The sequence below is a fragment of the Halyomorpha halys genome, unplaced genomic scaffold, assembly GCF_000696795.3.
Source record: "Halyomorpha halys isolate HHAL.00 unplaced genomic scaffold, Hhal_1.1 Scaffold51.1, whole genome shotgun sequence".
Taxonomy (NCBI): Eukaryota; Metazoa; Arthropoda; class Insecta; order Hemiptera; family Pentatomidae; genus Halyomorpha; species Halyomorpha halys.
Window position 1 is genome coordinate 3283131 of NW_027108122.1, and position 13137 is coordinate 3296267.

Below are 13137 nucleotides of genomic sequence, written 5' to 3' on the forward strand. Positions count from 1 at the left end.
ACATAGTACAGTTCTTCTATATCATAACAAATAGAAAAAAAATGTGCAAAATATAAAAAAAATACAAAAAAAAAAATGAAAAACTCAGACTAGTACATATTCATGTATTTCATTACTTACATATGTGTAAATTTTTTTTCTCTTCTTTTATATATTCCATACTGCTTCCTATCATCTTTTCTTTTATGCTGTTTTAATTTAAATATTATTATAATATAATATAATATATTACCAAGTCATTAGAATGGTGAAACTCATGCTATTGAAGTACACCTTCTTCACTGCTCTGTGAAAGCAGCTCATGATAGGAACAAGTATAGATGAAATCCTTCAAGACCAAGAAAACGACATAAATAAATAATTGGTTTTCCTAAAAGCTACTAAATACTAAAACAGAATATAGTGATAGTCGTTTGATCCACTTATGACTCTTAGGGGTAGAGGTGGAATAAATCAATAAATAACATAATATAATTGTTATTGTATTTGCACTTGTATTTCATGTTTAAAAAGTAGAAATACAAAATAAAAAAATTGTAATAAACAATTTATTATTATTTTTCAAAGTTTATTTCTTCACTCCATGGATTTTCATCAATCTTCCTATTTTTTTTGTTTCGTCAAGATATAACAATTGGAACAATTTATTTACGTTTACTCAAAATATAGAGTATATTTTAGTTATATAGACATAGAATTGTTATTTATACTTTAATAAATGAAATACATGCTCATACATAACATAGAAAATATAAAATGAAAACTGTGCCTTCTGGCTGAATTGAGATGGAATCAAGCATAATATTTAATGGCAACAAGGGACTTCTTTTAAATTCATTGCCGTCACAGTTTTCTCTTGTTTTTCCTCTAGGGGTTGATAGCCGGGACTTTGGGGTTGTCTCTTTTACTAAATTACTGATAACATCAGGAAATTGTTAGTTAATTGGGTTCGGCTCGTTTTTTAAATCATGATTTAATCGGTTAATTAATTATCGACAAGTAAAAAAAACTAAAATTTTAAAAAATATTTCATGCGTCTGTTAGACCTAGTATTGAAATGCGTTTGAATCTATGGGTTAAACACAACAATCGAAAATATATCAAGTTATTTCATTCTTTGGGTTATTTTGGTATTTATTTATTTTATTATTTTTTTCAATTTTTTATAGTAAAAGGCCTTGGACATTGCTCAGTTCATAATGATCAATTAAAAGTGGATATATAAGTTAGTCCAAATTTAGCTGTTTACTTCTTCACTTCGCTCTAATAATTATTTAAATCCATTCATATCGTTATTATTCTGCCTCTATAAAGTGGGTACTTGCCCGCTTCATTTGGTTGGTGTATAAATCTAACTGTTGAATCTGAGACCTTATGGTTTAAGTTTATGTTTATGTCATTAAACTTAATAAATTGAAAACATAATTGACATTTTTTATTGAAGCACTTAAGTAATCAACACTTTAATTATTTTTTGTCGCTTATGGCCGAAATGAGTTTTATTTGTTTTTATTGTTGCATGATTGTTGTTCCATTTTTTTGTTTTCTAAAGATTCGAACTAATTTTTAAATCCATCATACTAAACTTTGAATTTTTGCTTAATTTTAAAATATGTGCAATCCTCTGTATTGATTTATTTTTTACTAAATAATTTATTTACTTTTTAATACAGTAATTATTGATGACCTATGCATGGCCCAACAAGAACGAACTCATATTATCGTACCTTAAACAGAATCTCTCATGTCATCCTGACGTAATGTCGTAAGATATTATCTTAATTAAAATAATCTTTAATTAAATAACCTGCGGCTATTTACTTTTCTAGGGAAGATACCCTCAATACTTTTTATCGGCTTTATTTCAATCTTTTGAATTACTTTTTGGAAACAATGACAGTGCCCTCACATACTTGATAAGTCGAGGAGTAGTGTCTATAAAAACATAAGGCCTAAGTTAATATAATATTTCATGATCAGGACAAATTTTTTAAGATGATGTAAACTATCAAGTAATTTAGATGAACTAGATCATTGAAAGTGTGTCTGAAACGTAGTATACAAGATTGAAACGAAACAGATAAGAAGCATTAAGATATTTTTTTCCTTGAACATAAAATAAATAAGTACGAATTAAAATATTTTATATGAATGATTACCTGTTATATATTACGTGCACATGCTGTAATCGTAAATTGTTCTGTTCCACTTACGAATTTTGAATCCTTCCACGTAGTGGAGAAATTGGATTAGATGTTAAATGATTGATAATAAACTCCTGACATAATCTGTCCATTGGCAGTTTGAGTCACCATGTCGTTAATAGTATTCAGATCCTGCTCACGCTCTTGAGCCCAGACGTTCCTAACTCATCAGAAGCGTGAGAGGTCAGCCGTCGTACACCTCTCCCTTTCTAAGAAGTAGGTCTGATAAACCCGGAGATACTCGCTGACGTAACTTGGTGTCATCAGGCGCAATACTGCATCTAATTCCATTGCAGATTTTGCCCTTCTCGAATTCATTTGAAAACATTTAGATCGATAAGCTACATTTTTATTGGAATTAGTAGGCAATTTAGTACACGGAATGTAGACACAGACCAGTGACATAGAAAATCATCCATTTCCAAGTTTACGAGACCATTTTTTAAATGTTTGATTTCTTCCATTTCAATAGTTAAAGATTTAATAAATGCACAAATACATCTATATAGACAAAATCTTACTTTTTAAGAATTCATTCATAATGATTCAATTGCCTCTAATACATTAATAGTTAATATAGATTTGTTCTGTAATATTTCTGTGAATGTAATTTAGCATAATATATATTAAATTTAAGGTAAAAAGAATATTAAAAATAAACTATTGCATAAGGAAGTTACATTAGTTAATACTTGTAATAAACATAGTTCATCGAAAGACATACGAGATATTAATATTTGGCCGAAAACATTCTCAATATATTTTTAAAGCTACTGAATTCCAGAAAATCGTTGCGAGAGCTGAAATAATTTGAGCCGGAGAGAATTAAATTAACTACGAAATAAGTACAAAATTGACCTGTACCATTTAATTTATGTTGTGTGCCTTACAATATTTTATTTAATTCTTTTTCTAAAAATCATAAGACATCCCTAGGAACGGTTTTCTTTCAAAAAAGATTTATTGACCTAATAAAAATTCATTTAATACTTACATTTTATACCTTTACTATTTAGTACTGCATACAAAATACTCTAATTTAAAAACTAGACTGAACATAGTTAGTGATTAGATAATTTTTTTTTATTTATACGCCAGTTTACATCATAAATATAATAATAAACAAAACAATGAATTGAAAAAAATTAAAGAAAATAAAATTGCTGTAAATTTAAAAAAAATTTACATACTGTATGAAAATTTTAAATTTAAATAATATTAAGGTGTATTTCCTGGCTTATGATAGTAAAAAAGTATACATCAGCTAGATTTTACGGCAAAAAAAACTTCAATGTATTTTATATGTTTGTATAACAATTCAAATTGATCTAGCAGAGCCCGGCAAGCCATTTAGTATATATTAGCTTCTTACAATATTCTTAATTTGATTGATACCATGACAATTTAGAAGTTAATCGGTTGAGTTGGAGCGATTACAATGATTATTAAAAATTTAAAAAAAAGAAATTAACAAATTTTTAGATCATAAAAAGTTTATATTTTTGATTTCCTTGAAACTTTGTAATTTAAGGATTCAGTGAGTTGCTGAAAACTAATGTGAACTTGTTTTATACTTTATTGGAAAAATGATTTTTTTTTTACTTTTCTATATCGTAAAAATCTCTGGAAAGCATTTTTTTCTTAAATATTTTTTTTTTACAATCAGATAATAACTTTTAACGCTGAGATAAACACATGAAATTCATTCACATGAAAATGAAAAAAAAAATCATAAGTAGAAGGAACCAGATTTGTAATGTTCTTTTGATAAATTATTTAAAAAAAGCCTTGATATACCGATAAATATTTAATCCAGAATTATAGTCGTGGAAATAAATATAAAAGAAATTATTACTTTTCTTAGAAAGTTTAATCTTAGATGTCAACCAATTAAATTTTAATATTCGTAGCTAAAATTACATTTCCTTAAAAAAAACAGGGGACAATAGATACATTTAAAATATTAAAGAATTTCTTAAAGAATAAAAGAGGATATAAAGGGAAAATAGAGACAGTTCGAATTCGCTCTGTTGCTTTTATGTGTGCATGACTTCGTTATTGTTTTTGTTAAACTCTTATATTCTTATGCAGGAACATAGTTTTGGTTATTTTCGCTTCGATAAATCCTTAAAATCGATTTTTTATTGTAAGTGAAGGTTGTATGTTGCCCGCAGCAAATCCGGTTTTTCTTTATCCCTTGGATAGTCTCTCATGAACAAATATTTATATATTACTCGTGTTTCGTTATTTTTTTTTAATCTTATGTAGTCGATGTTTGTATACCTAGAGGAGATATGATCTATATTCCCCCTATAGACATAAAGCAGATATTGGATTTGGACGTGCCTCAGAAGGCAGTAACAGGTCGAAAACAATGCACCGATTGCAAAACAATGCATGCAATGTGGCTCCAATTGCGTTTTGGATTCTGATTTAGCAGCATTATAAACGTCAGTATGCGGTATTTCTGGTGGTTCTCTGTCAGTGTATGTTCAATAAATCGATCCGCGCTTTTGCACCCCGAACAAGGGCGAATGCCTTTTGATCTCTATTGCGTTTTGAATTAGTTATTTGTTGATAGGTCCATCCTGTATGTTTGAATTTGATTGTAACTTCGTGCCATAGGACTATTTATTTTCGCGTTTAATTGTATTCAGCTCTCTTTTATTTTATCGTTTGCCTTCCATTTGGTATATTTTTGATGGGACTTTTTTTTTTTTGTACAAATTTATTTTAAACTCACCCTGATTTAAAAAAATATTTTAGGACCATTCCATATAGCAAATCATCCGTTCATGACATTTACTCCCACAGATTTTGATAAAACCTGATAAAAATAATTGTATTATTATCTCGATAATACTTCTTTATTCGCCTTATCATTTAAACTTTTTTTTTTATTTTATGCTATCCCGAAACTCGGTAAGCGCGTGCCTAAAGGCACGTACATCCATAACTAAATATTCATGAAATGGTCATGTCGGACTTTAACAAAAGAGATAGTTTATCATACAAAAACCACCATATCTAGAGTCTCAGACGTAATAAGATGCTCAAATTCGTTTTTAAATAATCTTAAATATTTAGGCTACCTACTAAATAGAAATAGTGTTTAAATTATTATGCCACGAAGAAGAATATCTATTAAAATTCCAAACATGCCCAGTTGGTTTGACATAATATCTTTGATTTAGCTGTGTTGGCAGTACGATTTTAATTATTATAATATTCAGAATAAATAATTTTATTTTAATACTTTAAAAAAAAAAAAACACATTGTTTTAGAGACTTTTCGTACCAACTATCGTTTTACAGGATGCCTATTCAAGTTCCATATATCTCTGCCTAGAATGATTGTATGAAGCGGAAAAAGCATTTAAACCAGATGAGAAGATTTATACCAAAAGTCAATTTATCCACTCTGAGAAAGTGATTATTTAAAACTTATTTTGGGAGCCTCTTATGTAGATTTGAGTTATTTTTTTAAAATGAAATATGTTGATCTATTAGACCTAACAGTGTAAATTTATATTTTTAAATAAACTGTATTAGTTTTATCTGTAAAATTTTAATTGGTAAAAAAAAAACTAAAGTTTTTAGGTGTGAGTATATTACCCTTTGTTATATATTATGTAGTATATTACTCTTCGTATTAAAAAATATTAAAACAACTCATAATATTGAATCTGCATTATGAATAATGTTTCATCGCTTAATAAATGTATAATATTTTATTATTATTATTAATATTTATTTATCTTTTTTTGTTTAACTTAGGTATCCAATGTAGTATTTCTTTTAACCAATTTTTTTTATTATATTTTCCTTTAAATCTATGTATTAGTTTTGTTTTGGTAAAATGTATTTATTTGTTTGTTTTACTGTAAATATATAAATAGATTTCACATGGTGAATTTGTTTAGCGGGTCACTGAGGAGGATCTGAGAGAGGGAATTCGGGAGTGTGAATTGTTGATAAAATGAAACGAAAATTGTGAAGTAGAAGGGACAAGAAAGGGAAAGGAAAAAAGCAATAAATTGAAATATTCGTATTTAGTGAGTAGAATTGATTGCAAAGGAAAACTGAGAAAAAATGAAAAAAAAAAAATGTTTTCTTTCTACTTTATTATATCATGTTAAAATATGTAATTTATATATGTCCGACCACGGATTGATTAGTATGCTGTGTAATGTAGCAACCCGATGTATTTGGGCATCATGAATGAATAAAGCATTTTTCTCTCTGAAAAAAAAAGAAATCAACGCTTTATTCTAAGGATTTCTCAGAGTAAGATGAAATTAATTGAGTACCTCATTAAAAGATGGTTAAGATGATATTTTCCTAGTCTGTGTGTATCTGTTCAACAACCAAGTTGTACAGAACTGAAGTTACGTATTTAAGGAGAGTATATCTCTGTGATGTCACAGCAACAGTACAGGTTTATAGATTACACTTTGACATTTTTTCGATTTTCTCAAAAACTGCTCTAACGATTTTGGTCAAACTAGGTATATTAATGTAAAATCAAGTTATCTTCTACACCCACTAGGTCTTATCATAATTTAAATAGTTTAACAGAGCTTAAATGCCGAATTTTCAGAAGCTTTTAATCAGGTTAATCAGGGAATTGAATCATTATTACGAATAAAGGCTTGAGTAGGTGAAATACCTACTGTAATGAGGATACGAGAAAAAGGGTGGTTCAGGCCCGCGAAGGGTACTTCACAATCGATACGAATTGCTAGTTGTTATCGTTGTTTTACTTTTTATTGGAGGAATAATGTTTATCGCTACTATCCTCACAGTGCAAACGTTACCTCTTCGCAATATCGTGACCTGTTGCTTGTTTTCTGCTTAGTCACTTGCTAGTGTAGAAAAACTTGACATTCACGCCGAAACTAAAAAAAAAAAAAAATAACGTCCTCAGGGTAAAACCTTTTCATTCTCATTATACTATGAACGTATGAAAGAAGGAACGAAAGAATTTTGTACCGTTCTCTCTGTATTCAGATATGTGCTCGGACTTTCATGCAACAGTTAATCCGATTTTATTGCTATTTTCAGTAATACGTACAGTAGTACCTAGTTGGTCCTGTTAATCCTCTACTTCGTATGAGTAAACATATTCTCTTCGGCACAAATATATTTTAAAAATACCCTGTCCATATTGTCCAAAGTTTCACGGTTTGTACAAGTTGGAACCTAGTTGGCCTCATATCGATTTTATCAAATCATGGCCTATACTTTCGCTCATGCATGCGCATATGGATTTTTTTTAACACACATTTCTAAAATGGTCTAGTATTCGTCAAGCCATGGAAGGTATTTCTAGGATGCTTTCGTGAGGTAGTCAGTGATGATCACTGCACTCCATATGCTCTGAGCAAAATTGATTGTGGAACGACCAAGAATGTAAAATTATGAGTAGATATTTTTAAATGTTGGGGATTCCTTGATTTGTAATACGCAGGGCAAAATACAATCACTACATTCGACCGTGAATTTGAAAAACCGTTGAAGTGGAACATTGCACTATACAGTTCTTCAAGCCATGCTACATTAATAATATTACAATTGTTCGTTTTTATGTACAATTTACGTTATACAATTAAAACTTACGTTGTACATGTTTCATTAAAATATGAGTAACTTTCAGTTTTATTTTTATTTTATATGGATATAAAAATTCAAAAAATGATTTTCGTTTAGCTATTCCATGATTGTGAAAGTTTCGAGTTAACACAACCAAACTATTTTATTTTCACAATTGGCTAACCTTTATTTCAACACCTTCCGTGTAAAATACGACGTACACCATAAAAGAAGGAAACAAAATTTTAAAAAACAATAAATTAATAAACGAAGGGAAGTTTTTAAAATTTTATTTGGCTCCTAGTTTTGTTAAAATTCAAAACTTTTATTTTCTCCTTATGACATACTTGGACTTGCTTCTCTCTCTGCTGGCGATATGTATAGATCGTTTTATTTAAGTTGAAGAATGATGAGTTCGAGGCATGTTAATACGCAATCAAATAGACCTTTTATTATCATCAAGTAGTTATTTCATACATTATTTATCATGTGTTGTCATGGCCTATTTTCTAGAAATTCTTTTTAAAAGACGATTCTGGAGTGAATCATCCTGAATTCGAGGTTGAACGGAATGAGAATTAACCGGATATGAAAGGAAGTAAAGCAGGAGGACGTAATTGGTATGCGGGACATCCTATACTTGTGGCATGTACCGTATTCTAGGGAATAGGTCGCCAAGAAACCTAATGGAACCACCTTAATACACACTATCGAAAGGCCGTTCAAGAAGCAATCGGGTGGATAAAATTGATTTGATTATTGTGAGAAGAAAAGTGGTCCGACCGAGATGCATAACCTAAGTTTTTGTTACTTAGGGTAATGTAATTGAAAGAAATATTTTTTGGATATATGGATGGACAGGAGCAGTCATAATAATTATTCTCCTTATTTCTTTTATTTGTTTAAAAATTGTAGAAGGATATGGACCTACCACCATTGAACACTTACTGTTATTTTAATATTAGTACCCATACTTTGTTATTTAACAAATATTTTTACTTCATAGTTTTATGTCATAATTTTTATAGAAATTTTATAATATAATGATTACGTAAAACCCACAAAACTTTAATTAAATCGTGATTGGTTAACTTAAATAATAAAAGTAACAGAAATAAAATTAAAATATGTATTTTTATTTATATGTGTATATATCCTTCTTCAAACAATAACTAATAAATATTTTTTTTAAATATATACTTCTGTTATTTCCATCTTCATTTTGAACCTTTTGTTGGCATATTAGTTTAATTTAGTTGTTTTATTGAATATTTGAAGATGTTTAGCTGTCTGTTTTCTACTGCATATTTCAAATTTATTATTATTTTTTTTAATGATTTACCATCCGGTGGTGAACGATTAACTGGTACATCTACCCTATTAGTTCAATAAATCTCTTTTTCTACGATTTCTTCGTGTCCCAGTGTTCATATTAGTGTCAGCTTTCTGCCCAGGACCAATTACTTTTGTATGTCGAAGCAACTACATACCAGAGATGACTTAGTTGTGTAGGACTTATTATAATAGCTGTGTGATATTATATATATTTTTTATCCTTTTTTAGATTTTTTTTTTAATATCTTCCTTGAAATTTACAAGTGAACATTATAACAATATTTATTTACAACTGCAAATTACAACATACATTCAGTAAAATTTGATCCAAGTTATAATGGAGTGGTACAGGCATGCTGAGAAACTACCCATTGCTAGCACTTTAATGACGTTTTTACATTATCAGGTCTCGTGGACATCTTTTCAGGCGCCTCGGAGGATTGTCAGGAATGGAAGAGGAAGCAAGGTTAGAAACTGGTTGGTTTAGGTGGTTAAGGAGTTTATAATGGTAGGAATGATATCTAGTTCGTGCTAGTTAGGTTACATACGGAACATTATGGTCTTTGTGTAGATTTTTAAGAGAAGCTATTTCTATTGCATGTAATTCAGATTGTAAGACACGTTGGATATGATCCCATATTTTAAGGATGACAGAGATCGGAATAGCACTTATAACCTAATAATCTTGGAGAGGAATGTTTCCTTGTTAAACTTCGTCAAAGGAGAACGGCTGTATCTGCTTCTATAAAGCCATCGTAATACAAGAAACTCATTGTTGAGTAATCCCTGTTAATGCAGTATTTTCCTGACATAATTACCCTTCGCCCTAATAACCTATCGAACCTAATCCCAAGCTTCCTTGTTTTTATCGAATGAAGGAAACAGGAGCGAGTATGATGGCCCGAAGCCAAATGGTCCTTACAAATGAATTGGGCTTTATTTGTCGTAGCAGAGGGACCCTTGCTGCCCCTGACAATATTTAATACCGGCCCCAATTGCAGTTCTCCCCCTACGGCAATATTGGCGGTGCTGCGGCCGCACTAGTACTTAGAGGAGGTAGTGGAGGAAATACCCCAGGTCACTAATGACAAACGGAATCATTTTTCAGAGTAAATTGCTGCAATAAATCCCCTGGTTGCCGGCTAGCAGTAATTACCTGTATGTTCCTCCTTCCCTGCCACCTGTTCCCCTGCCTCGTAGCTTAGTTCTAGAGGGCCTCTATTTTCCTGCAATTTTTATTTGTTTGCTATGTTGTTGAAAAGAGAAAATAAAACTTTAACCACGAGCTTTTCGAAAACAGATTACCTACATTTTAAATCAATTTGTTGACCTTTCATCGATATATCTCACCTTTAGATTTCTTAGTTCAAATTCGCTGTAAACATAGAACTATAAAAGAATTCCTACAAGAACTAGAAGAATTAGTTTCCATTTTTCATTTTTTCCTGTTGGTCTTGTCTACTTATTGCCTTATTTTCTCCTTCGTGTTTTACTTTTTTTTTTTAAATAATTAATTAATTAATGGATTATTGATAAGTATTATTATAATCTGCCACAAACTTGGGAAATGAGTAATATGGCTAATTGAACATATTCATATCAAAAATAAAATAGAAGTAAAAGTAAATAAATAAAATCTCTATACGATATAAACTGAAAAAGAAATAAATAAAATGATCATAATCAAACAATGTAAAATAAATTATATGAAATATTTACAATCTCGGCCTAAGCATCCACGAGCCCACTCTATGAGGGGTAGAGGAGGGATCTTCTAGATCCCAGCATCATCGCGTCACTGGTAATGAGCCTGTGGAGACTGAGTAAGTGCGGTAAAGCCGCATCACTCTACATGAGTGGAGCATCTGGCCATTACCAGAACTCCAATGGTCGATTTTATTTTACAAAAAGTCTCTTGGCCACTGCCGTTTCAAACTTCCAGGTGGATTGTAAGGATGTGTGGATAAGGATTGAACCAAAGGATTAGGATGATTAGAAAGGCTTATATGGAATTTTGAGAATTTGGTTGGTATGAGATCAAGGACAAAAGAAATATGAAGGTCCTGGTGTAGTGCTCTGTTGGAAACGTAATAGGGTGCATTGACTAGGTACTACTATTTCATTGACATAGGTACTACTTGGCATTGACTAAGATTTCGGTTTGAAAGGATTGGATACGTTCAAGACTATAGGTCCAGATAGGTCTTAGGATAGTTTTATAGAATAGTAGTTTATTTTCTATTGAGAGATTAGAGGTCCTGCTGAATATTCGGTAAAATTAGCTGAATCGTCTGTTTAGCTCTTTTCTTTTAGGTCTAGTATGTTGGATCCATGTAGGTCTTGACCAGATGGTCAGAATCTGCGACGAAGTGTGAAAGTCACATGAGTGCATATTTTACATTCAACAATATTTACCTTAAAACGAAAATATAAATATTATATACAATATTTTAAAAGGGTTGACCAAAAAAAAATATATATATATATATTTGACTTAAATTAAATCAAGTTTTTAATCATAAGAACGTATATTATGTAAATATATTAAACGTCACGATAACTAAATGATCAATTTTTGACTTGTTTTTTTTTTGTAATGCTAAAAAGGAAAATATATATTTATGTATCAAGGTGTTATAGAAAAGGAAAAAAAAATTTTTAAATCTAAATGTTAATATTCATTCATGAGAATCATCATGAGAAACGATGGCTATTAAAATAAAACCCTAACATTTCTTATCATGTCTTCGCTAATGTGTGTAATATAGATATCATTTAATAACTTTATAGATAATTAAATTATGTTTTAAACGAGCACCTGGAATATTCCGAAAGATGTTTAGTATAGTTTTGAATTATAAGTACAACTAATAAAAATTAATAGGGTTCCATCAGAACCTTAGCAAAAGTCTGATACGCAGTTCTCACCAAAATCTTTTTGTGTCGCAATCGATACAAAAAAAACATGTTTCCAATTTTTGCGCACAGGGTCGTCAATTTTGTAGGTAGATATACATCGGGGGGCCAAGATGCCTCAGACAACAAATGTTACAAAATCGGTTCACTCGTTCAAGTGTAGATATTTGATTTTTTTTTCCTTTTAAGGCATTTGTATTGTGATTCCGGAGTATTTAATAGTTTTTCTGTATGTTTATATATGGCAGAGAAATGGGTGTTAAAAAGTCTAATCGAACTCCATTTAGAAATGTCAAGTGGTAATGAGTTCTTTAAATCATGGTGCGGTACAGTAACTTTGTAATTTTTGAGTAGTTTTTGAAAAAACGCGGATGGTGGACAGAAAGATATTTTTTTTCAATTTGTTATTTTGCCATTGAGAAAAAGTGAGTTTTAGTAGTTGTGATTTTCTTTTAAACTATCTAAAAATATTTCGGCCAATTTAATACCAAAGAAAGTTACTGTACATATTGTAAAAGAAGGTTTGTTACTTGAAATATTTTTTTCTAAATATCTTCAGCACCTTCAAATTTAATAATGAAAAAATTAGTTTTCGTTCAAAAGCTTTATTGACTTTTGTGATGAGACTATTTTCTCATCAAATTGTAAAATGTAGAGCAGCCTTTGTGTACGTTTCATTGACATATTGGGGCGTATGAAGTGAAGGGTCTTTTTGGAAGGTGTAACCAAAATAAGGTCAGAACAATCATCAAATTAACTACTATGAATGAGAATAACATTTTATTCGTTGGAGAAAAATTATAAATTATTACATTTTATTTATAGGAAAATTATTTTGACTAATATACAAACTTAACTAATATTTCACTTCAATGTTTAAGGTTTTGCATGAAAATATCAAATGATATGTATGAGAGGTACCAGCTGGGGTTTTTTAACTTAAAATAATTTCTTTTGTCGGCATAAAAACCAATTATACCACCGGACCTAGGCAAAAACCCAGGAGGCAACAGATCTAAAGTAATGTAAAAAGACATATAGATAACAGAGGGTACCATTAACTGGGAGCCATTAACCGTCTAGGCAGAGC

General features: G+C 30.2%; 1 long non-coding RNA gene across 4 annotated transcripts in view; it reads left to right on the top strand.

The window, feature by feature from the left end:
• The window catches only part of LOC136795563 (uncharacterized), a 461741-nt gene that overhangs the window by 88469 nt on the left and 360135 nt on the right, over positions 1-13137 (top strand). The gene's annotated exons all lie outside the window — the stretch shown is intronic.